The sequence below is a fragment of the Corythoichthys intestinalis genome, chromosome 8 (genome assembly GCF_030265065.1).
Source record: "Corythoichthys intestinalis isolate RoL2023-P3 chromosome 8, ASM3026506v1, whole genome shotgun sequence".
Lineage (NCBI taxonomy): Eukaryota > Metazoa > Chordata > Actinopteri > Syngnathiformes > Syngnathidae > Corythoichthys > Corythoichthys intestinalis.
In genome coordinates, this window is record NC_080402.1 from 23,141,018 (window position 1) to 23,166,588 (window position 25,571).

Here is a 25,571-nt window from a genome sequence, read left to right on the forward strand (position 1 = left end):
TGATGTGTGATTGGTATGACAGTGTTGAGTCAATTATGATGCCAAGATTGCTTACGGAGGTGGAGGGGGTGACAGGGTGACCATCAATGAGGAGAGTGAGGTTCTGTACAGAGGGGAGGAGAGCTATGGGTCCGGTGATAAGAAGTTCCGTTTTGTTACTGTTGAGTTTGAGAAAGTTATCGTCCATCCAGGTTTTTATGTCGGACAGGCAGTTTGAGATTGTAGAGAGAATGACAGGGGATTTAGCTGAAATGTACAGTTGAGTGTCATCTGCATAACAGTGGAAATTGAGTCCATGGTGGCGAATGATTTGACCGAGGGGAAGCATATAGATTATGAAGAGGAGGGGGCCGAGGACCGAACCTTGGGGGACACCATGGGTGACTGTAGAGGTGTGGGATTTATGGTTATTGATGGAGACGAAGTGGTGACGATCGGAGAGATAGGAGGTGAACCAGAGGAGTGCAGTGCCAGATATCCCTATTGACTGAAGACGGTGGAGGAGGATGTTGTGGTCAATGGTGTCAAATGCAGCAGAAAGGTCGAGGAGGAGGAGGATGGAGATGGAACCAGAGTCAGCGGCAAGGAGAAGATCATTGGTTACTTTGATGAGAGCTGTTTCAGTACTATGGTGTGCACGGAATCCAGATTGAAGCATTGGAAAACATTAAGAATATTTATGCCATGTTTGTCCTCCTACAGAAACCATATCAAAATAAAAAATATTTTTCCATGAACCATCTTTGTCCATTTTCAAACATTTTTGAAAATTCTGCAGGGAGCCACCAGGGCAGCGCTAAAGAGCCGCATGTGGCTCTCAAAACACGGGTTGCCGACCCCCTACCTAGGCTTTATGATTTAGGCATCTCATTTATCCAATACATCGATATCATCCCATTATAAGTAGTCCAAACGGCAACAAGGGTCAAAAAGATAATGGATAGCAAGCTAGTCAGTTAGCCTGCTGTGTCCATAATTCTTGCGCTAGCGTTTGACTGCAATGTATGTCTTTTTGTGGCTTTCTGGTAACTCGAAGTACGAGCATGAGCGAGCACCATTAAAGACATGATGATTTTAACGAGATATTATCACGTAGTTACCTTGTTTCGATCCATAAACTCCGTGTAGCATGTATCACCGAGCGTCAAGACACAGCTGTGAATGGCCACAGCCGGACTTTGTGGGGATTTTATGGATGAAACACTGTAATGTAACAAGGGTCGCGATGCAGAAGTCACAGACAAAAAGGAGTAGTCGAGATTTTCTTTTTCAAATATTTACCCTTTAAAAATTTTTTTTTTTTCCAAATTTTCCTTGTTTGGATCGATTATTTACCATCTAAAATATCGGGAAAATGCGACAGTTTACAAACAAAACTTTAAAATATGCAAGTGAATAATTTTTTTAAGTTTTTTTTTTTTTTTTAAACTAAATATTAGACATAAATTAACGATTCGGAGCTAAAAATGATAGACATTTGGAATAATAAATATAATTACTTACCTTCTTTTTATGGCTGGGTTGAAACAAAAGTGGTTGCGCAGTATCTGTAAACGGCCTCCAGGGTAAAACGGAAAAATTAAAAATAGTTTGGGGGCATAATGGGCCATGAAACTGCTATGGCAGCATATAGTTATATTGTTATATCAAACACAACAGTTCTTTCAGCTTAAAATACAGCAGTTTATTTTAAAGGGCAACTGAAGACCTTTCCGGATTTTGGTGTAATTTTATGAATATAAACTTTGGACGAGTTCGTCAAAACAACCATGACATTATCAACACGTAATTGTAAGGATAATTTGCGTTTTTTTAGTTTTTTTGCACTCCGTTAATGGTCCCTTCGCAAACCCAGAAGTGTGACGTAGATTCCCCGACGCAACAGAGAAGACTATCCACAGCTAGCATAGCAGCAACAACGATGTCAGTGTTATTTCCACCAAAGGTAACCATTCAGGATCGCTCTTTCGTGATGCTACCGATGGCAAAGGCTCCCAGGAAAGATGAACTCCAATTAATCCCTACATGTTTGAACCTGAGGCGTCAGATGACGGCAATTTACTTAGCAGATGGCGTCATGACGCCATTTGACAACTCGACACTTCACGAACGGGAGAGTGAGTGGTAAGCCTAAATCCAGCATCGTGATTTTTTTATTAGAGAGAATGCGATTACATGGTTGTATATTTTTCCATGCTCTCCACATAGCTAAAACTGGATATTAGGTAATGGGACAGCTCCTACTGATCTAAATATGGTAAAGCTAGCCCAAATGTGGCTAAATGAATGATATGTTATTGATTTTTCAAAATAAATGACAAAACAATTTTATTTTCCAGGTGTTGCTGTAAACCGTCAAGTAATTATCCTTCCAACATTATGCCTGTGTCGTCAGGAGATCCCAGACGTGAGAGCCAAACTTGAGGAGGCTGAAGCACTGACAGGGGCATGAATTATAAAACCATAAATTGTTAACAACATTGACACATTTTGTTGACTGTTTAATGTATTCTATTGGTATATAATATATTGTAATTATATTACATTCTGAAAAAAATATTCAATAGGCCACAATAATAAATGATACCAGATTTATGTTGAATCAGCATCAGCTTTCGCTGTCAGATTGTGACACAACATATGAGCTAAGTTATACCAAGCACACAATGGCACACATCAAAGAACATAAATTTAGTAAGCAAAACAAAGTTAGGATAGCAACGGACTAGCGCAACATTGAAAAATGATAATGGCAGTGGGAAATATGTATTTATATGATAAATATGTATTATATATGAAGGTAACTAGATTTTTCTTTTAAAAAATGTGTACTGTATATATGACTAGTTTATGATTTCATGTCATCAAAATTTGCTACATTTATTTCTCCTAAGTCATCGTCATCTGATGTCGCAGACGGAAGAAGTTCAGCATCTGGCAGGCCTCATAGGATCTCTTCAGTCGTCATCACTGGACACCGCATCACATATGACTCGACCCACTCTCTCTTGATTTTGGGAAACTGGGTGGCGACTGACTTGCAACGCTTTTTTCATCGTGTTGAGGGTTTCCGCCACTTAATTTTTTATGTTTGGCTTCCTGGAGAAAAAAAAAAAAATCACAGCAGCATGAAAATATTGGATGAATCCTAATTTTAATTTAATAATAATTTCTTGGTGATCAAATAATAATGCCCCAGTCAGCATCTATTTGATGCTATTGTTCCCTCTTCAAATAGGCAGACCTTGATGTTGAAGTATAACAAGTTATTGTTTTATTGAGATGTATTTGATACATTAGGGCCTGACAGGTGGATTGTTTTGTTGTTATAGACTTTATATCTACCCTGTGACAGGCCAAAAAACAACGAGCCAAGGACCTATTTGGTGCTGGGGACATTTGAATTTACATAATACCTATTGATATAGTAATAAAATCACATGAGTAGACGACATGTCAGCCAACCTATCTACTTATGACAGGCCAACAGCAACAACAACAAAAAAATGTCGCACTTCAACAAACAGGCAGTAGGAGTCCCCCTCCTTTATCAAAAAAAGCCATTAATGTTCTACTTACGTCTTTGTAAAACCAAGGTTGCATTGTTGTAGGTTTTCAAAGCTGTCGTGGCTGAAATGATGAAAACAATGAGCCGATTGGGGACCTGTATGCATGCTAACAAAAACGGTCCAAACCTTTGCAGGAGAAGTTTTTTTTAGACCACTCCTAGAGTCTCAAGTCTTCCTGTGAGTAATTCATCGCTACACATCGAGATGGCATGACGAATCCCGCGAGTAAAACCCAGAAAATGTTTGCAATATATGGCGAGGATAGTGTGGTGCGATATTTCCGTGTTCAGAGTGGTGGCGAGGCCTCCTGGAAGTTACGTCGTGAGGTAGCGGTCGGCAGGACGGCGCGTCCCTCGTTGCTATGGTGTTGTTATGGCCATAACTCAAAAACTACGCGGTCAATTATTATTATTATTTTTTTAATGTGCCTTTTTGAGAGAGCGAATGATGCATTTAATACAATTCAATTGAGTAAAACACAAGAGCGAAATCTGAAAAGCTCTTCAGTGGCCCTTTAAAGAGGGGTGCAAGAGCAGAAACTGCTTTTTCAGCCTTGTGTGTGTTTTCCGCTACATCTACAGTGCCTTGCAAAAGTATTCGGCCCCCTTGAACCTTGCAACCTTTCGCCACATTTCAGGCTTCAACCATAAAGATATAAAATTTTAATTTTTTGTCAAGAATCAACAACAAGTGGGACACAATCCTGAAGTGGAACAAAATTTATTGGATAATTTAAACTTAAAAAACTGAAAAGTGGGGCGTGCAATATTATTCAGCCCCCTTGCGTTAATACTTTGTAGCGCCACCTTTTGCTCCAATTACAGCTGCAAGTCGCTTGGGGTATGTTTCTATCAGTTTTGTACATCGAGAGTGACATTCTTGCCCATTCTTCCTTGCAAAACAGCTCGAGCTCAGTGAGGTTGAATGGAGAGTGTGAACAGCAGTCTTCAGCTCTTTCCACAGATTCTCGATTGGATTCAGGTCTGGACTTTGACTTGGCCATTCTAACACCTGGATACGTTTATTTTTGAACCATTCCATGGTAGATTTGGCTTTATGTTTTGGATCATTGTCCTGTTGGAAGATAAATCTCCGTCCCAATCTCAGGTCTTGTGCAGATACCAACAGGTTTTCTTCCAGAATGTTCCTGTATTTGACTGCATCCATCTTCCAGTCAATTTTAACCATCTTCCCTGTCCCTGCTGAAGAAAAGCAGGCCCAAACCATGATGCTGCCACCACCATGTTTGACAGTGGGGATGGTGTGTTCAGGGTGATGAGCTGTGTTGCTTTTACGCCAAACATATCATTTTGCATTGTGGCCAAAAAGTTCAATTTTGGTTTCATCTGACCAGAGCACCTTCTTCCACATGTTTGGTGTGTCTCCCAGGTGGCTTGTGGCAAACTTTCAACGAGACTTTTTATGGATATCTTTGAGAAATGGCTTTCTTCTTGCCACTTTTCCATAAAGGCCAGATTTGGGCAGTGTACGACTGATTGTTGTCCTATGGACAGACTCTCCCACCTCAGCTGTAGATCTCTGCAGTTCATCCAGAGTGATCATGGGCCTCTTGGCTGCATCTCTGATCAGTTTTCTCCTTGTTTGAGAAAAAAGTTTGGAAGGACGGCCGGGTCTTGGTAGATTTGCAGTGGTCTGATGCTCCTTCCATTTCAATATGATGGCTTGCACAGTGCTCCTTGAGATGTTTAAAGCTTGGGAAATCTTTTTGTATCCAAATCCGGCATTAAACTTCTCCACAACAGTATCTCGGACCTGCCTGGTGTGTTCCTTGGTTTTCATAATGCTCTCTGCACTTTAAACAGAACCCTGAGACTATCACAGAGCAGGTGCATTTATACGGAGACTTGATTACACACAGGTGGATTCTATTTATCATCATCGGTCATTTAGGACAACATTGGATCATTCAGAGATCCTCACTGAACTTCTGGAGTGAGTTTGCTGCACTGAAAGTAAAGGGGCCAAATAATATTGCACGCCCCACTTTTCAGTTTTTTATTTGTTAAAAAAGTTTAAATTATCCAATAAATGTTGTTCCACTTCACGATTGTGTCCCACTTGTTGTTGATTCTTGACAAAAAAATTAAATATCATATCTTTATGTTTGAAGCTTGAAATGTGGCGAAAGGTTGCAAGATTCAAGGGGGCCGAATACTTTTGCAAGGCACTGTATTTTTCGTTTTTTAAATGCAACTTGTTTTTAATGATTGCATTTAATTTCTTCAAGCAGTATTAAATCCTATACTTGAAGTTTGTAGCTTATAGCTATTGTAATTTACTGGGCGGACTTTTTTCATGCTGGAATGGGAGAACAGTGTTCATAAGAGGCATCAAAACCAGGCCCATGGGATGCTAATTGTAATTGACGTGGCAGCATGGCAACAAGCAGACAAAGGTAATGTACTGCCACGAGGGCGGAAAAGGGTGAGTTAAGCCACTAACACAAAATAATGAGGTGAAAATTCTAAAGTTCAAAAGGTTAATGAACTGAAAGCTTCCACATGTCGACTCCATTAAAGTCCATGTAATGATGCTTGATGGTAAAAAGTGCAATGTAATGACATGAATGCAGCTATGGTTAGGCAGGAGAAGCCCTTCGAGGCTCTTTTGTCCCTGGGCAATTACCTATTGAATTCTCCATTCCACTCTAATCTCACTGTGAAGACAGTGTAGGAAGAACATGGTCTAAATTGTCAGGTTTCAATCAATGATATTGACTGTACATCATCAATGCAGAATTTCAAACCAATGGTACTTAGCTGTTACAAACGTAATACATCTGGTGACATGTGTTTTCCAAGCATTGGTTGGCAGTTTTTGTTCCTGCACCAGTTTAATGAGTCAAAGTTCATGAACTAGTTATTTAGGGCAATTACTAACTGGTTGTATGTAGGCTACTTGACATTATAACAACTAGAAATATAATATTGTGATAAAGTTTATTATTTTCTGTAAAGTACTGATAAACATTAGACTTTCATATATTTTAGATTCATTACACACAACTAAAGTAGTTCAAGCCTTTTATTGTTTTAATATGGATGATTTTGGCAAAAAAGTCCAGAAAAAACAAAAATCCCTATCTCAAAAGATTGTTTTTGTTTGTTTTTTTTACTTTAAAAAAAAATTTTTTTTTTGCCAAAATGATCAATATTAAAACCATAAAGGCTTTAACTACTTCAGTTGTATGTAATGGATTTAAAATATATGAAAGTCTAATGTTTATCAGTACAGTACAGAAAATAATGAATTTTATCGCAATATGCTAAATTTTTTAGAAGGACCAGTATTTCATCTATTTTGCATTTATAAAATTCCATATTCATGAAAGAGGCAATAAAGTAATTTTAAAATGTTTAAAACTGTTTCATGCACGAGGTCAAAATGGGAGTGTATCCTGATTGAAATGTGTTTTCTATGTAGTTTTTTATTGGATTGGTATCACATTTGCAAGTAAATCACTCTGCAAATGGTTTGTTTTTAAAATTTTCAGTGTGATGCCACACAGCGCCTTATTATCAGTGTTGTAAATCTTACTTTAAAAAAAGTAATTAATTAGTTACAAATTGCTTCTCCCAAAAAGTAATAGTAATTCAGTTACCTCAATGTAAGAGTAATGAGTTACTCAGCAAACTAATTGACGTTAGTTTTCATGTTATGCACGTCATTACATTATTCATTTTATAACATCTTTCACAAAAAAGATGTTTATAACTAGGGTTGCTCCGATCATGTTTTTTTGCTCCCGATCCGATCCCGATTGTTTTAGTTTGAGTATCTGCCGATCCCGATATTTCCCGATCCGATTGCTTTTTTTTGCTTCGATTCAATTCCAATCATTCCTGATAAATTTTCCCGATCATATACATTTTGGCAATGCATTAAGAAAAAAATGAATAAAACTCGGACGAATATATACCTTCAACATACAGTACATAAGCACTGTATTTGTTTATTATGACAATAAATCCTCAAGATGGCATTTACGTTATTAACATTCTTTCTGTGAGAGGGATGCACGGATAGAAAGACTTGTGACTTTGTATATTGCGACTAAATATTGCCATCTAGTGTATTTGTTGAGCTTTCAGTAAATGATACTGCAGCCATGCCCAATGCATGATGGGAAGTGGAACCATGATGGGAAGTAAAACCATGACCGTGCGTCGTGCTACCAATGGATATATCTTCTTTGCTTTGGGAAATAACTTAAGGTGTTAAGACAAAGATCAATTGCCACCTTGCTTCCCCACATTGCTTCCCATGATATTTCTAATCATAAGGAGAGGGATTGCAAGGTTTTAGCCAATTGAAGAAAGGCTCCAAAGGCTGCCAAAATTCACTCTACTCATTTTGCGCTGCCCTTTATCTCTCTATATAGGTAAAACGGCGTCATTACAGATTGAGCGCGACATTGAGTGAGAGGGTCGTGCAGCGCATATATTAATAGCGTTAAATATGTTTACGTGACACATTTTTTAATAAATTAATTGCCGCCGGTGTCGGGATATTTCTGATAACCCTACCTTAAAGACTAAAGACTCTGGATGAGTGTAACATATTGTCCGTAACTATTAGAAAACGATTTAATTAAAATATTCATATATTAAAAAAAGGCATGGCTGATATTATTTTGCCAATTTCGATACTTTGAAAATGACGTGATCGGACCCGATCGATCGGGACATCTCTATTTATAACTGATTGAACTGAACTGATTTTTTCATTAAAAAAAAAAATACTGAAAGAAGAGTGTAATAATATAAAAACTTGTGTCAGACAGTTGAAACTAAAAAGAGGATTGATGCTGCAATAAGACAATGATCCAAAACAGAGAAGTAAATCAACTTCACAATGGTTTCAGGAAACAAAATATACGTTCTGGAGTGGCCATGTCAAATTCCAGACTTGAACCCCATTGAGATGCGGTGGCATGACCTAAAGACAGCGATTCATGCCAGACATCCCAGGAATCTGACTGAACTACAGCAGTTTTGTGAGAAGAATGGGCCAAGATTAGTCCTGATTGATGTGCCAGACTGATCTGCATCTGCAGGAAGCATCTGGTTGAAGTTATTGCTGGCGGGGGGCACAAAATATCAAATGAGATGTTACTTATTTGTCCCCCTTCTGTCATTGTTTGCATACTATCCTCATTGAAATATGAAAACCTATAAATGTTTGGGTGGTTTTAGTCAAAGCAGACACTTTTTATTTTTGTGATTTTGACAAAGACAGATTACATTTGATGGTGATTTTATGCAGAAATGTGAGAAATTGAAAAAGGTTCAGATACTTTTTCATACCACTTTATATATATAGTACATGTGCATTTGCGGTGGTTTAGTACAATACTTTTGTCGCATGACCATCTCCTGTCTTTGTGTTCCACCTCCTCACCACTGTCCACCATCTACTACAATGAACTTTTCTAAGTTTGCACGATGGCAAAAGTCGGCCTCCTCGCCTAGTCCTCGATTAACTTTTTTCCCCCTAACCTCCTGTGCAATGTCTCCAAACGCCTGCAAGAAGATGATGACCTCCAGTTTTGACACACAATGTAAGTGAGTGTGCACTAAGAGAGTGAATGTTTTCTTTATGTCGAAATATTGAAGGAATATTTAACATTTTTGAAACCAGGCAGTTCGAGCGAAATCTTGCCTCCGGACTGAAATATACCTCTCTGTGCACAAACGCACACGAAACTCTGCTGAAGTATGGGTGGTAAGTAAATTAATATTTTACTTTTTGAATAATTGTAAAATAGCGTAGCTGTGTGTCATTGAAGAACAATTGTAACCGCATTGCCATTATGTGTCTAAATCACCACACATGCATTGCCAACACCTGCGAGCTTCTCCACACTTTTCTTCTTCTAAATTCTCTAAATTGTCTTCTTTTAATCAGAGGAAAACGTTCAAATTTAAATATTCAAATGTGATCCAATCAGCTGCATATTAATGCAGAGTAGCCCCAAAAGGACCAACAAAAATGGCTTGGGCACCTTTTTTGCCAATTGTTATGCAAACCTGGTAAAATGTTATCCAAGGTTATAAAGAAGCCTGTAAAAAACAAAACATTAGAGGCACTTGAACCACTTTACAGTCCTATATGTTTATTTATTTAAACAATCATTTGTTAAGAACCTAACTCTGACAGCCTTAACCAGGCACACTTTTGGACTTTTTATCACTTGGGAAAAAGTAGAAGCATTGTTAATGGCCTAGGGCTTTGACTCTGACTGACTTGTATTGAGTTTTAGTTGTTTTTTTTTTCTCCCCTAACTAATATGACACGTTTATGACCCAATTCCTGAAAGTTTTGTGTTTCTTTGGCCAAACAAGTTAGGAAATATGAATAGATTTACAAAAATTTGCAGTTACCAACCTCACAGCAAGACAAGGCTAGGCAAATTTTTATTTGTATAGCACAATTCAACACAAGGCAATTCAAAGTGCTTTACATCACATGAAGGTCATAAAAATCACATTAAATCAAAAGAACGTTAAAATGTCTGTGACACGAAAAAGCATGTTGATTTCATAATACATGCGGTATCTGATGCTCCTGAATGAATGAAATGGACCGCTTGGGCATGTGTGGAAGCGATCGCTATATTTATTTAGTTTTTTGAATCCCGCGCCATGAAAATGAGTGACTTCCGGCAACAGTCTCGAGTTGAGAAAGAGGACGCTGTGACGTGTACGGAGGAAGGAGTCCTCTTCACTATACAGCCGTACTGTTGTATGAGAAGGACTAAGGATTCAGCTGATTTTGTGGATCAATATGTTTATTTTTCGTATCACACCAGGTAAACGGCTGCAGAAAAATCTTGCTGTAGGAGGGATAGGCGTGTGCGCCTTTTTGGGGTTTCAAAAGGTTCCCATTTACCGGTGCATATTGGCCAAAACAAGCCCTACTACTGTGGGACCATGGGACTTACGAGGAAGTGAGTAAACATCGTGTTTTGTATTATGTCAAATACTGGGATCATTTTAATATGTAGGTGGCTTGCATTTTGTGGCTGACATTCTTCTTGCCCCGCGGCCGACGACCGGCGGCTTGTCGCACATCCTCCCGCCGGGAGAGCACTACACTCGGCTTTTTCCCCTCTTCATGTGCCCGGCGTTCTGTCAAATTTTCTGACCAATCAGAAATTGCAACTTTGAGTTAAAAAATAGCCGCGAATACAGCAATTACAAAGTAAACAGTACAAACTTTCTTTAAATAAAGGACTACTTACGTTTGATCATGGATTGGCATGTCATTGTCATTGATTGGCTGCGGTCATTTTGTCCAGCTGCTTCCCCGGCGGGCTCCCCTGTCCGTAGTAGCTAGGAACTAGCTGTACATTGCTCTCCGTCAGGCGGTTTGCTGATCGGCGAAGCCAATCGACAACCCAGTCGTCATGTGAAATTTTACGGGCTAGTTATGTGTGATTTTCCGCTTCGAAGACTTTGAAACATCACTCGGTTCGGGTTAGCATGTCGGCTAGCTGTCATGCCTCTTGGTTTGTTTACATTCTCCGAAGCCGTGGAAGGGAAATGACATAGGCCCGATTTAGGTGGCATAAAATATCATTCGGGAGGTGCGACAGTAAAGGTGAAGTCGACAGTTTTGACCATTATGGAGTAATTTTGCCATGTCGTCTTGAATAAATGGATTTTTATTATTTCATATTCCATTTAGCACAAGACTGTTATTTGTCATGGCCATGCCATTTATTTAGCTATTGGGGAAAAATACTTGGATAAAAAAATAATATCCTGTAAAAATATTGGAGTAGAGAGACTGAGACAAGACATTTTGCGGCTCTCTTCGTTGTGTTTTCCTCGTTGTGAGTAATTCCCCCTCAATGGGCTGCATACTAAATCAGATGAAATTGTGACTCCGCTGACGTCATCCACCTGTTGGGGACGCTAGAGCCCTATAATGGTAGGCGTGGCTAACCGGCAGGTTAAAAGACTAATTTCTCGTCATCTGCGCTTTGCTAAATTGTTGTATATAGTCAGATCGTCTCAAAATATGATTGTAATTCACATAATAATCCTATTTAAGACTTTTTCTGAAGTCGTTCGCAGTTTAAAACAAAGGCAATCGAAACAGGAAATAAAATTATACATACAAATTGCATTAAATTGAAATCAGAAATGGAAATTAAGCAGAAAAGAAATAAAAAGCAAACAGCTTGAAGTTTGAAATATGTAGACAGTTATGGATATGCTGTGATAAAAGTGTTTTCAGTCCTGATTTAAAGGAGCTAACCGTTTTGATCACACATCAGACCTTCAGGTAATTTGTTCCCAGTGACGTGCGGTGAGGTTCGTGGATGGTGAGGCACTGACTCCTTAAGTGTCAGATTTACAAATATATAAACCAAAAAGGGTAGCTTATTCAATTAACTACTGGTTATTTCACATCTCATCAGCATTCTTCACGAAACACACACACACGGTACATATTACAGATACGTAAAGGTAGAAAATAACGTGCATTTGCGCTACACTCTCCATGTGTTGGAATTTCCATCGCAAGTCTTTAGTTCATACAACATAAATGAGTACAGAGTGGTGTACAAAACCACAGATTTCAATTTTGACCTTTTGTGAAATATTCAGTTGTTTTTAAAACTTGAATCTGATACTTAAATCAATTTAATACAGATTGCTCAAAAAAAAGCATGAAAAGAAAAAGTATATTTTATTTAAGGCCAAAATTTAGTTTTAAAATATTAAGATTGAAATGAAAACTGTGGTCTTACCTTTATTTGTAGATAAAGTCCATGCGCCTGCCCTTCGCCACAAAAACCTCAGTTACTTTGTTGTAAAAGTCCTCCTTATTTTCCTTTAGTTTTAAAAGTCTCTCCGCCTCAATGGAGATGATCGCCAGGGAGGAAAGTTGTCCTGAATCGGTCCTATTCCTACTGTATCACATCACCGATTGCTTCAATTAGATCGTTCTGTATTCTATTTGACAAGCCAGAAAACACAGTGGATGTGTCCAAATGTCTAGCTAACCTCTCATCTTTCTCAGCAAAAGCGTATAAAAGTTCGACATAATTGCCACGATTAGTAGAGCTTGCCCTCTCATCGTTACCACGAAATGCTAACTCCTGCTTAGCTAAGAAGCAGGTTGCATTAATGAGGTCTTTCAAAATCTCGCGGTTCTCCTTCACCTTAGCTTGTGGGTGCTAACGTTGAGCCGCCGCTGTTCGTTCAAAGCCAAATCGATCCTTGAGCTTCCAAAATTTTTTAAAGCAGTCTGGCTTTGAATGTGAGTGTACGATCTCTCATGTTTGCTGAGACTTCGTGGTAAATTTTTCATGTCACAATATCCCGTGTTAGTCCAGACATTGGCACAAGTTGAGAACAAAAGGCATGGGAAGCAGTAAAGGCGGTTTTTCGAAGGACAGCCACACAGCCAGTCTTTTCGGGTGTACCACTCCGTTTGAAAAGAGCGAGTTATCTTAGACTGTCCCGTAGTTTGAAGCAAACCTTTTAGCTCCGGTGTTCTGCCAAAATATCTTACATCGGCGAAACGTCCTACATTCGTCGAATTTGACACCTAAAGTACTACTGTGCGCTCTAAACTTGTTTTGTTTAGATGCATACAGGAATAACGTACTAAAAAAATGCCTGCAGAAAATACTTAAATGTAGTTATATCAAATAAGGACGGTTTAAATACGCTACATGACTAATGTGGTCAATTGCTTCCAAGCTAACACAAAAAAACACAATGGTTAAAAGTATGAGAGAGTAATACATGCAAAAAGTATCTTTGAGGCAGTGAAAAGGTTCTAAATAACTAAATAAAAACAAAAATAGTGAGTACTCGCCGCTTCTAACCGATGTGCGCATGCGTGTGGATGCATGCGCAAGCGCCCTGAGCATTGTGTAGGACGTTTCGCCGCGTAGTAAGGAATGGCCGAACACCGCCGTTGGTCTTCCTCTGTTAATCAGGTCCACTTTTGACTGAAAGTCCAGTTTTGAGAATTTTTAAAGTTTGGATATATAATCCTCTTCCATTTTGGGAGTCCGATGTCGACGTAATAAACAATACAAAACGGCTCGCCACAGTGCACTTGACTCGCCTGGCGCAATTACCTGTTGGCTCACGTTCGCCCCCTTTCTGTGCGGCAGCGTACTATCTGCCGCAACCTGTGCCTTTTCACTGCGGTTTTATTTCCCATCAGCAAAACTAAATATGTCGCTAACAAACATTAAACTTTAAGGGTTAAAGACATTAGTCAGACTGTGGAAAATCAGGTCAAATAAACGTATCTGGAAACATTATAATGGCGACATGCAGATGTACGGCAACCAGCACGCTCCAATTCCATGTATCAACCCAGTTTGTTATGGATTGCGCAATCAGAGGTGAGGCTTTACTCGTTGCTGCCGCACCTCTCGTTTCATTTCGTTATTTGAACAGGAAATGGGCAAATTCAGCGATTTTGACTATAAAAAATGTTTGAAATGAGTCATACATTAAGAGCAATGGACAAATATTAATATAAATTTGATGCTATAATTATTTTTTTGTCATGATGACAGGTGAGGCTCTGCCTCACCTGCCTCCCCTGACCGCACGTCACTGTTTGTTCCAGAGGTGAGGAGCATTATAACTAGATGCTGCCTCACAATGCTTGGTTCTTGTTCTTGGAACATACAGGGGACCGGTTCCAGACGACCTTAGGGGTCTAGATGTGTCATTGGGATCCAACAAAACAAGCATGTATTTTGGTCCAAGGCCATTAAGTGTTTTGTAGACGAGCAGTAGTATTTTACAGTCTATCCCTTGATTCACTGGAAGCCAGTGTAACAATTTCATAACCGGTGTAATGTCCAATTTTCTTGTGCTTGTAAGGACTCTGGCAGTAACATTCTGTACTGGCTGCAGCTTCCTGACTGATTTTTTATCAAGACCTGTAAATATACTGTTGCAATAGTCCAATCTACTTAATATGAATGCATGCATAAGTTTTTCCATGTCTTGTCGAGTCAGAAGCCCCTTAATTCTGGCTATATTTTTTAGGTGGTAATAAGCAGATTTAGTGATGGACTTCAGATGGCTATCAAATTTTAGGTCTGAGTCAATGATTACGCCAAGATTTCCGACTTGATTGATAGTGACATTGTGCTTATCTTTGACCCTTCCTTTTTTGGCTCAAAAATGATCACTTCTGTCTTCTCAACATTTAGCTGGAGAAAATTTTGGCAAATCCATTCATTGATTTGATGAATGCATTTACTCAGGGAGACGAAGGGACTATAATCCTGTGGGGACACAGAAATGTAGAGTTGTGTGTCATCTGCATAGGTGTGATAGGAGATGTCATACTGTTCCATGATCTGAGCTAAGGGAAGCATATAGATGTTAATAACAGTGGTCCAAAAATAGACCCTTGAGGGACTCCACACGTGAATTTGGTTCGTTTTGACTGATGGTTTCCGATTGATACAAAGAAATGCCTATCCTAAATCCTGAGATGTGAACCACTGAAGAACAGTGTCAGTAGCCCTACCCACTGTTCCAATCTGAGTAGTATGTTGTGATGAACTGTGTCGAATGTGGCACTGAGATCCAATAGTAGCAGAACAGATGGTTTGCCTGCATTAGTAATCCGACGAATATCATTTAGGACTTTGTTAAGCACGGTCTCTGTGCTGTGTTGTGGCCGAAATCCATACTCAAATGAGTTATAAAGATTGACAAAAAGTAAGAAAGCAACAAACTGGTGGGAAAAAAAGATGCAAAAGTATGAACTTGTTCATTTTTGGACTAATAAGTTTAGTTTGAAATTTTCAATAGTGAACTACGAACTAAAGTCGTTCATTCAATTTTTTACCTTTGAACTAGTTCATGTAGAAAACGAGCTTTCTTAACATTTTCTACGCCCCTACTTTTGAGAGCATTACCAATCTTTGTTGTAATTGGGAAAAGGACAAGATAGTCTAGGTATTATTGTTTTTGTGCAAGTACAGTTAAACACAACTTTAATGCTATTTTTAGGCTTCATCCTTATTATATTTTTATCAGTTTCTCCCAACACCGTCCATCCTCTTCCTCCTGTGTCCTTGTGCTTTGCCCAGTGAGGCGAGTCCTACAGTGGGGACGTTTTGAAGAAGCTGCTGCTCTTTGCAATCAGAGCCCCGCCAGGCCCAAATCTGCTTAGTGCATACAACTGAAGTTGTTATTTAGCACTTTTTTGGAAGGGGTGGAAACCTATTTCAGTCTTCTCTCCAAAAGTAGCACAATTATATTGTCGAATTTCATGCACCAGTCAGCTCCCAATGGAGTGCCAACCTTTGGATTACTGACTTGGAGAGAAAAGCAGCGTTTGATATTTGGATTAGATTGGCTGGAGGCAGTTTCGATCAAATGGCAATTCAAAGTGAAGAGTTTGAAAATATCTTGTTCCCTCTTCCTTTTTTACACCAAATACTATATTTGCCAGTAATTGATGAAGTCTGTTATAGCTACAATTCAGCACAAGTTGTATGGATAGATTTTAGTTTTGTGTGTTGTGTTCGCCAATGGGGATTTTTTTGTGGGTCCATAGACTTCACTATGAGTTGACGGGAAACAGGGCTCGGGGCCGTATATAATTATTTTCTATAGAAGTATGAACAAAAATTAAAATGGCTATAAAATTCTCAGATTTTCCGCTAGATGCACAAAAATCATCAAATGCAGAGATAACCACCTATATTTTCAGGATCAAGAACAATATTTAACATATCATATGTTTCTGCCCAAAATAGTGACTTTTTAATTAGACAAAAAAAAAAAAAATTAACGCAATTTTGACATAAGTTTTCAACAGCTAATCACTCAATTTTCACATCAGAAACTTAATACCTGGGGAAAGCATGAAGAAACATCTTATTTTTTTTAAATACAATCATAACTTATTTAGGTTAAATTCTAATTAAAGTCACTATTACCTCAGCACGTCTTGCCAGCTATCTGGCCCACGTCGTTTTTAGATTGAAATGTTTCAGATTGAAATGTTTCATAAAATAAAATGCGTAGCCATACGCGGAGATTAAGGGGGGACCGGGAGGCATAGCCCTCCCTGGTTGCCTAAAATGTCATTACAAATGATTGACTTTCCAATATACGAATTTAAAATTAAGACTGTTGGTAAACTGTTGTCTATAAAAGTAAAGCAATAAAACAAACAACAACAACAACAACAACAAAAATTTAACAAAGGGTCGAAATTATTTTTCAAAGAGATCATGTGACTAGCACCTTAGGGACGGTCATTTGCTTTGCTTAGCTCTCCAAAAAAACAGTAGAGGCAAGATGGAGATGCGCAATTTTTCAAACCGAAGCTTTCAAAAGCGACAACAACTACAGAGCAAGAACTAAGGATTGAAAATGTGGACCATGAAACGCTGGATAGTGAGCGGAGTTTCAGTTTGCTCTACTAAAGACGTTAACCCTAAAAAATGGTGCGAAACAAAAAAATAACGCTCATTTTCAACGTATTATTATAAATGTTCCAGGTTGGAATATTCAAAACAGATCTACTTCTCCACTAGTTAAGATAGAAAAACACACGCGCTCACACACACACAGCTGGGATGCCTGTATGTACGAGCATGGTCATGGGCCCCCAACTCTGCCTATGGTATGGACGCAGAAATGTCTAAATTACCTTTTTTTTTTTTTGCCAAGAAACAGGCAGTTGGCCCAATATGACCTGATTATTTGAACGTAAAATTACGCTCTTGTGTATGGATACAAAATCCAACATGAGGGCCATCACAAAACAAAAGTTGAAAATTCTTGCAAATAAATGCGTAAATCCCGGAATTTCAAAATATCAACGTAAAACAGTTTAGATTCTTGGTTAAAAAAAAACAAAAAAAAAAACAGGGCAGTTATCATTCATATTACGTAAATATTTCATGCTAAAGTGCTGCTTAATTTTTTCAATTCATTTCATTTTTTCACAACGTTTCAAAGTGCATGCATGGTGCTATCTTATATAATAATTTCCTTGAATCCAAATCAGTCTTGAGACACTCCTGCCTGCTTGTATGCACAAAAATCTTCGTCCTGTTTCCACCTAAATCCGGCGTTAGAACACAGTGTGTGTTTGAGTTTATCGAAGTGAAAGCTTCCATGATGCTCTCCTATGGGAAGCCGTGGCGCAATGTTTGCAAAAGCTGTCTCGTCAAATGATAGTGAATTCTATGGTGGGTCTGAGGTGAGAGTCTTTGCGATCCAATGGGGAGTTTTTTGTTGGCTCTTTTTTATTTATTTTTTTTGATGGAATTTTCCAAAAAGTTATTTCAAGAGGTGTGAGCAAAACATCGGAAGGTTTGAAATTAGTCAAAGATGCTTTTTTTGGTCCTAGTTGAAAGGTCAAAGGAGATTTTTTGGTGGGTCCGTCAGTGATGATTTTTTTTGTGTGCCAAGTTGAAAGTCAGTAAGAATGAATAGAGAATTATTTTGTGTGTTTATCACTGGCAATGTATTTTGAACAAGCAATATAAATGTATTCGGTTGAATTCCCTTACTGCAGGGGTGCCCAAGTCCGGTCCTCGAGAGCCCCTATCCAGCTTGTTTTCCATTTCTCCCTCCTCCAACAAACCTGACTCAAATAATCAGGATCATTATCAGGCTCCTGCAGAGGAGGGAGAAATGGAAAACAAGCTAGATAGGGGCTCTCGAGGACTGGACTTGAGCACCCCTGCCTTACTGGAAATGAATGACGAAAAGAACAGTTCGACATGGAGTTGGATGCGAAGGAAAAGACAATGGTAAAACAAGGACCACCTGATATAATGCCACAGGATGAGGGATTACCTCATCCTGTGTGTGAGGGCTGCGAGCGATCATTCGGTCTTTTTTCTATTGTCGCAAAAACTTTGGGACAATCTCCTCCCACCTTTCAACCTCATTTCACACTGTTCCAACTCCATAATGTTCAAAAAATCATGCAACACATTTTAATTAACCCAAAAAAGACCCAACTCACAAAATAAACAAAAAAAAACTCATTAATTTCCACTAGAGCATTCAACCGAATACACTGATATTGCTTCTTCAAATTACATTGCCATTGATAAACACACAAAATAATTCTCCATTCACTCCTATTGATTTTCAACTTGGACCCACAAAAAAATCTTCATCGACGGACCCACCCAAAAAATCATTTACTCCCCTGTCCTTTCAACTTGTGGCATTGTATCAGGTTGTCCTTGTTTTGCCATTGTTTTCTTCTTTTTCTTCGCATCCGACTCCATGTCAAACCGTTCTTTTCTTCACCTGAGCCACAGTGCGGACCTCAGGTCACACTGTATTAACAGAACTGACTCTCTGTGAAAGAATCCAATGAGTCTTTTTTAGGTCTATATTTTGTTAGCTTCCACTGGCGGAAATACAATGTAACACTGTCATTTTTCTTGCCTCAACCTCGTACAGGATAACTTGAATTTCAGCCTTCATGAAATTTCTTCTTTTATTTTTTAAGGCCCTGTTCTTGGACAGTTAATCCTTCTCAATAATATCATTTTGATATATGAAGTTAAGTCTGTTTATCAGCTAATAAGGGTGAGATTTATACAGAATGAGGGCAAAAGACAATTAGTTAAAATTAGGCATGTGCCGGTTACCGGTTTCAAGGTTTACTGTGGTATGAAAACCTCACGGTTTCAAAACCACCAAAATTTTCTGTCATACCGTTGTACGGTATTAGCTACTTTTTATGTCCCAAAAATGCAGTGAGAAATGGCTTGGAGCGGCAGCGCTCACCCCTCCCCTTCCGGTTGTTGCTCTGTCTTGAGTGTCGGTGACACTGCTGTCGCTGTCAACACTACACCTGAGCTTTTTCAAAACCCACTCAAAAAATGTGTAGCTACTGAAAAGAAACAGAAGGCCTCGGATTAGAGGAGGATGGACAGCCAACGTGCAGGCAATACCTCCAACATGATTTCACATTTACGTGACCATCGTCTGTCCCTTTACACAAAATTCGAGGTAAGTAAACGGTGTCATGAACGTTTCCCACCAGCTACAAGCTACTCCAGCGTGTTTCGTGTGTCTAGCGATGGTAAAACAAATAGTATAACGTAAGCTTGTTAACAAGGCTAACGTGGCTAATTAGCATGCCAAGACAGCTAACTAGTTTTGTCTTTATTAGCGTGCTTTTGTAAAATCTCCTACTATTGTAAGCATCTGTTCAAAATAACATTTTTATCATACACAGTGTGGTGTTTTTTTTCTCTCTGGCGACTTTCTGTGTTGAGAGTGTGTGTGTCTGTGTGTATAATGTGTAAATAATGATACGAGTCATACACGCATGCTCTGTCTCTTGCTATCGCTCTCCATTCATATTCAACTAAATAATATTAATAGTACAACCCCTAGCAAAAAGTTTGGAATCACCAGTCTCGGAAGAGCACTCAGTCGGGCATTTTATTTTGTAGAACAAACTCAGATAAAATGCTTGAAAAAATACTGAATTAGTTCAAAAGTACAATCCTTTAGCATTCAGAAACACTAAAAGAATTGAATCAAAAACATTGTGGTGGTCAGTAAATGTTACTTTTATAAGGCAAGTGCGGGGAAATAAATATAGAATCACTCCATTCTGAGGAAAAATATATGGAATAATGAGAAACAAACAAAGAAATAACAATCAAAACATATCTCTAGTATTTATTTTCACCACTTCTGGCTTTTATGACAGCCTGCAGTCTCTGAGGCATGAACTTGATGAGTGACAAACTGTATTCTTCATGAATTTGGTGCCAACCCTCTTTGATTGCAGTTGCCAGATCATCCTTGCAGGTCAGAGCCTTGCTGTGGACCATTTTGTTCAATTTCCACCACAGGTTTTTAATAGGGTTGAGATCTGGGCTATTTGCAGGCCATGACATTGACCGGATAACATTCTCCAAGGAATGCTTTAGTAGTTTTAGCTCTGTGGCATGATGCATTGTCATCTTGGAAAATGATTTCATTTTCCCCAAACATATTTTCAATTGAAGGGATAAGACAGCTGTCTAAAATTTCAATGTAAACTTGTGTATGTCTTGAAGATTTAACCACAGAGCATTTGCCTGACATGCAGCCCCATATCATCAAGGACTGAGAGAATTTTGAGGTTTTCTTCTGGCAGTCATCTTTGTAAATCTCACTGGAGCGGCACCAAACAAAAGTTCCAGCATCATCACCTTGTCCAATGCAGATTCTTGACTTATCACTGAAAATAACCTTCATCCAGTCATTCACAGTCCATTATTGCCTCTCCTTAGCCCACTGTGGTCTTGTTCTTTTCTGTTTATGTGTGAATGATGGTTTCTTTTTAGCTTTCCTGTATGAAAATCCCATTTTCTTTTGGCGATTTTGCACAGTTCTGTCACATACCTTGACTCCAGCTTCCTCACATTTCTTCTTCACTTGTCTTGTTGTACATCTTCTGTTTTCAAGACACATTTAGTTGTTTGTCATGACGTATACCACTACGCTTAACTTTAACAACCTTGCCATGCTGTTTGTACTTGGTCCTGATTTTTGATACAGCTGACTGTGAACAGCCCACATCTTTGGCAACCATACGCGTAGCATTACCTTCTTCAAGAAGTTTGATAATCCTCTCCTTGGTCTCAAGAGACATCTTGTTGGAGCCATGATTCTAGTGAATCCACTTGGTCCAGCAGCCCTCCAAGGTGTGATAACTGCACTGTTTTGAAGTGCTAACTAACGAGCAGATCTAATCTGAGGCTGGGGCTCAATTAAGTAAAGGAAATTGACTAGGTCTGTCTGTATTTTCTACTCAAAATGGAGTGATTTAATTTTTTTGTCTTTAGAATGGAGTGATTTTATATTTACTTTCCTGCACTTTCTCTATAAAAGTAACATTTACTGACTACCACAATGTTTTTATTCATTTCTTTTAGTGTTTCTGAATGCCAAGGAGTTGCACTTTTGAAGCAGTTCATTATTTTTTTCAGGATTTTTGTCTGAGTTTGGTCTACATAATAAAATGTCTGAGTGAGTGCTCATCCAAGACTGGTGATTCCATACTTTTTGCTAGGGGTTGTAGTAGTGGTATATTAACCCAGAAAAGGTGAACATACTCCCATTCCTACATCATAACTTGTAATGAGAGAGAAATATGTCGAAAATGAACACCTTAAAAAAAAGTTGAGATGGAGCTTTAAAGTCAGTGAAGTGCTATATAACAAAATATACATATAAATCGTCGTCTCGCCCACCCGGGCGGTATGGTCTCTCCTTTCAAGCTCAGGTCCTCTACCAGAGGCCTGGGAGCTTGAGGGTTCTGCGTAGGATCTTAGCTGTCCCCAGGATTGCACTCTTCTGAACGGAGACGTCGGACATTGTTCATTGTTACTGCCCCTAGTCTTCCGATCACTACTGGCACCACTGCTGTCTTCACTCCTCACATTTTCTGTAACTCTTCCTTCAACCCTTGATATTTCTCCAGCTTTTCATGTTCTTTTCTCCTGATGTTGCTATCGCTCGGGATTGCTACATCTATCACTACTGCTGTCTTCTGATGTTTATACCACTATGTCAGGCTGGTTAGCCATCACCAGTTTGTCTGTCTGGATATGGAAGTCCCACAGGATCTTGGCTCGGTTGTTCTCGACCACCTTTGGAGGTGTCGCCCACCTTGACTCTTGGATCTCCAGTCCGTACTCGGCACAGATGTTCCTGTACACTATGCCTGCTACCTGGTTATGTCGTTCCATGTATGCCTTGCCTGCCAGCATCTTGCACCCTGCGGTGATGTGCTGGACTGTCTCAGGGGCCTCTTTGCATAGCCTGCACCTGGGGTCCTGTCTGGTGTGATAGACCCCGGCCTCTATTGATCTTGTGTTTAGGGCCTGTTCTTGTGCTCCCATGATCAGTGCCTCTGTGCTGTCTTTCAGTCCGGCTTTTTCCAGCCACTGGTATGTTTTTGCCATGTCAGCTACCCCCTCAATTTGTCGGTGGTGCATACCATGCAGGGGCTTGTCCTTCCATAATAGCTCCTCAGGGTCCTCCTCCTTACTGGGCTTCTGTTGCCTGAGGCATTCACCGAGCAGGTCATCACTGGGGGCCATTTTCATGATGTACTCTTGGAGGGATGTAGTTTCCTCCTGGATAGTGGCTCTGATGCTCACTAGTCCTCAGCCTCCCTCTTTCCGCTTTGTGTAGAGCCTCAGGATGCTGGACTTGGGTGAAACACTCTGTGCATCGTAAGGTGCTTTCTTGTCTTGATGGATACGATGCCAGCAGGGTATCTGATTACTGGTAAGGAATAGCTGTTAATCTTGCCATTCAGCTGACTCTTGAGGACCTGCCTCACCCTCTGTAAGTATTTGGTTGTGGCAGACCTCCTAGTTGCTTCCTCATGGTTCCCATTTGCCTGTGGGATCCCCAGGTATTTGTAGCTGTCCTGTACATCTGTTATGTTAACTTCAGGTAGTTCAGCCCCTTCAGTTGAGATCACATTCCCTCTTCTGGATACCATTGGCCCACACTTATCTAGTCCGAATGACATCCCGATGTCATTGCTGTACATTCTCGTGAGGTGAATCAGGGAGTCGATGTCACGCTCGTTCTTGGCATACAGCTTGATATCATCCATGTACAGGAGGTGACTGGATTGAATTGACTACATTTTATTTAGAAGTGTTTTTACTTTTTTATGGAAAATAATCATTTTTGTTCTTTTTAGCAACTTGAGTTGTGGGTGTGGCCGTTGGTTTAGTCTATAACAGGGGTCATGAATTAAAAATCCTCTGGGTCCGAAATTAAAAAATTACAACAATCTCGGGTCCGGAAATATTTTTAATGCTTTTTTTTTTACAAAAAATACAAACGTATACGTGGCCGTGCTGATAATTACAAATTCAAAAATGTAAATAAAATATAAAAAATAAATTTATAGTGAGTAATAAATAATATTTAATCATAATTAATTAGTAATAAATAATAAAGATCATACTGAGTCCTTAATTCCGCTATTTTTTGAGAACGGATGGCAGAGTTCATAGGGAAACTTTGCGAAAAAGCTACGTGCTTAGTCTCATAGTGCCTTTTCAAACTGCTGCTTTTTACAAGCTCTACCGTTGTTCGGCCATTCCTTACTACGCGGCGAAACGTCTACACAACGGTCAGCGCGCTTGCGCAAGCATCCGAACGCATGCGCACATCGGTCAGAAGCGGCGAGTACTCACTATTTTTGTTTTTATTTTGTTTTTTAGAACCTTTTCATTGCCTCAAAAATACTTTTTGCATGTATTACCCTCTCATACTTTTAACCATTGTGTTTTTATGTTTTAGCTTTGAAGCAGTTGATCACATTAGTCACGTAGCGTATTTAAACCGTCCTTATTTGGTATAACTGCATTTAAGTATTTTCTTAAGGTATTTTTAGTACGTTCTGCCTGTATGCATCCAAACAAAACAAGTTTACAAGCGCGCACAGTAGTACTTTGAGTGTCAAATTCGAGTAATGTAGAATGTTTCGCCGATGTAGCAGATTTTGGCAGAACAGCGTCTCTGAACAGATGAGGCATGTGCTGCCGCCAGGTAAAATGAACAAAAATGTGTTGGTCTACTCCTCCTTAAACACTCTGTTTTCTGCATCAACCTCGCATCGTTTTTCAGCACGCCATTTGCCGTACCTTTTCGCCTTTTCTCCAACTTCATTCGGCTCAGTTTTTGGCTGTTACTCTATGGGGTTATATTGCTGACACTATTCTGAGCGAGCAATAATGGAAATTGAGCAAAAATAACCTAGATTTCGAGCACAAAAAAACTATATTGAGCGAGCAGTTAAAGATTTTAAGCGAGCAATCGTTGATTTTGAGCACAGAAAATAATATTGAGCAAAAAAAATCTACTCTGTGCCGCTCAATTCCCCCCTCCTGCTCTCGCTACGTATCTCGACTCCGCTCAATTCCCCCTGCTCTGCTTGTCGGTTTCTTTTCTCTGCGCGCTCGCCGCGCTGAGTTGTAGGGATGGACGGATCGATACCAAAATATCGATATTTCGATATAGTGTATTAAATTTTAGGTATCGATCCCTAAGCAAAAGTATCGATATCTGGAATTAACATATTATAACATATTATCAATTTTTGGGTGTATTTTTGTGCACACTTTTTGTACTACTTTTCCCTTTCGCATTCTACACGCACGTAATCAGTGCACACACATAAGCAGTGCACCGGCGTGTGCTCCCGCTCCCATTCACGTCCCTATCCTGTGTCCAACAGCATGCTTTTCCTCCGCCCCTCTCACGCCTAATTTTTTACTCAACCTTTTTATTATTTCTTATTCATTTATTATTATTTCTTGTGAATTTATGTTTCATAATTTTATTTTTTCATGAAATGTTTTTCCATATTTTTTTATGTTACAAACAATTAAATGCTTCATTTCTTATGTTTTGTTGCTACTTATTTTTATTCTGTTAAAGGTCTGTTTCAATTATTTCAAGATCTGTATTTTTTAAATTTATTTATTTTTATTATATATATTTTTTCAAAATCTATTTGAAAATTGTGTTAGTAAAATAAAATTCATAAACGGAAAGTGACTATTGATTATTGGATTTGTTTTTAGTGATCTACCATTTGAGGGCGGTAACATGCTACTATTAATTTGTTCTTTAATTAGATCAAAAATATTTATTTAGGTAGATTAAAATTTGATCAAATACAACGTGTAGCAGGGAAATGTTCTGTGCATATGAATTTAAGGGTCATGGTTAAAGAGTGAGACTGACTAATCAGAGTTTGTTGTTGATGGATTGGTTTGTGAGTTTGAGGGAAACTGCTTTGCTCGTTATTAAAAGCTGCAGTTTTCCATTGCAAAGCATATTTGACACAAAGAGACTAAATAGTTTTTGAGTGCTTGATGTAGTTGTACATTAGATATCATCAGAATGGCTGAGAACACTGCAGGGTTGTCTATATATATTTAAATACTGTATATAT

The 25,571-nt window shown here is 39.0% G+C and overlaps 1 protein-coding gene across 1 annotated transcript in view; it reads left to right on the forward strand.

Moving 5' to 3' along the window:
• Positions 1–9,130: 9,130 nt before the first annotated feature.
• Positions 9,131–25,571, forward strand: part of doc2g (double C2-like domains, gamma) — a 131,916-nt gene continuing 115,475 nt past the window's right edge. The window contains exons 1-2 of the mRNA XM_057844585.1: positions 9,131–9,150; positions 9,231–9,314. The gene's annotated coding sequence lies outside the window, so the exon portion shown is untranslated. The remainder of the gene's footprint in view (positions 9,151–9,230; positions 9,315–25,571) is intronic.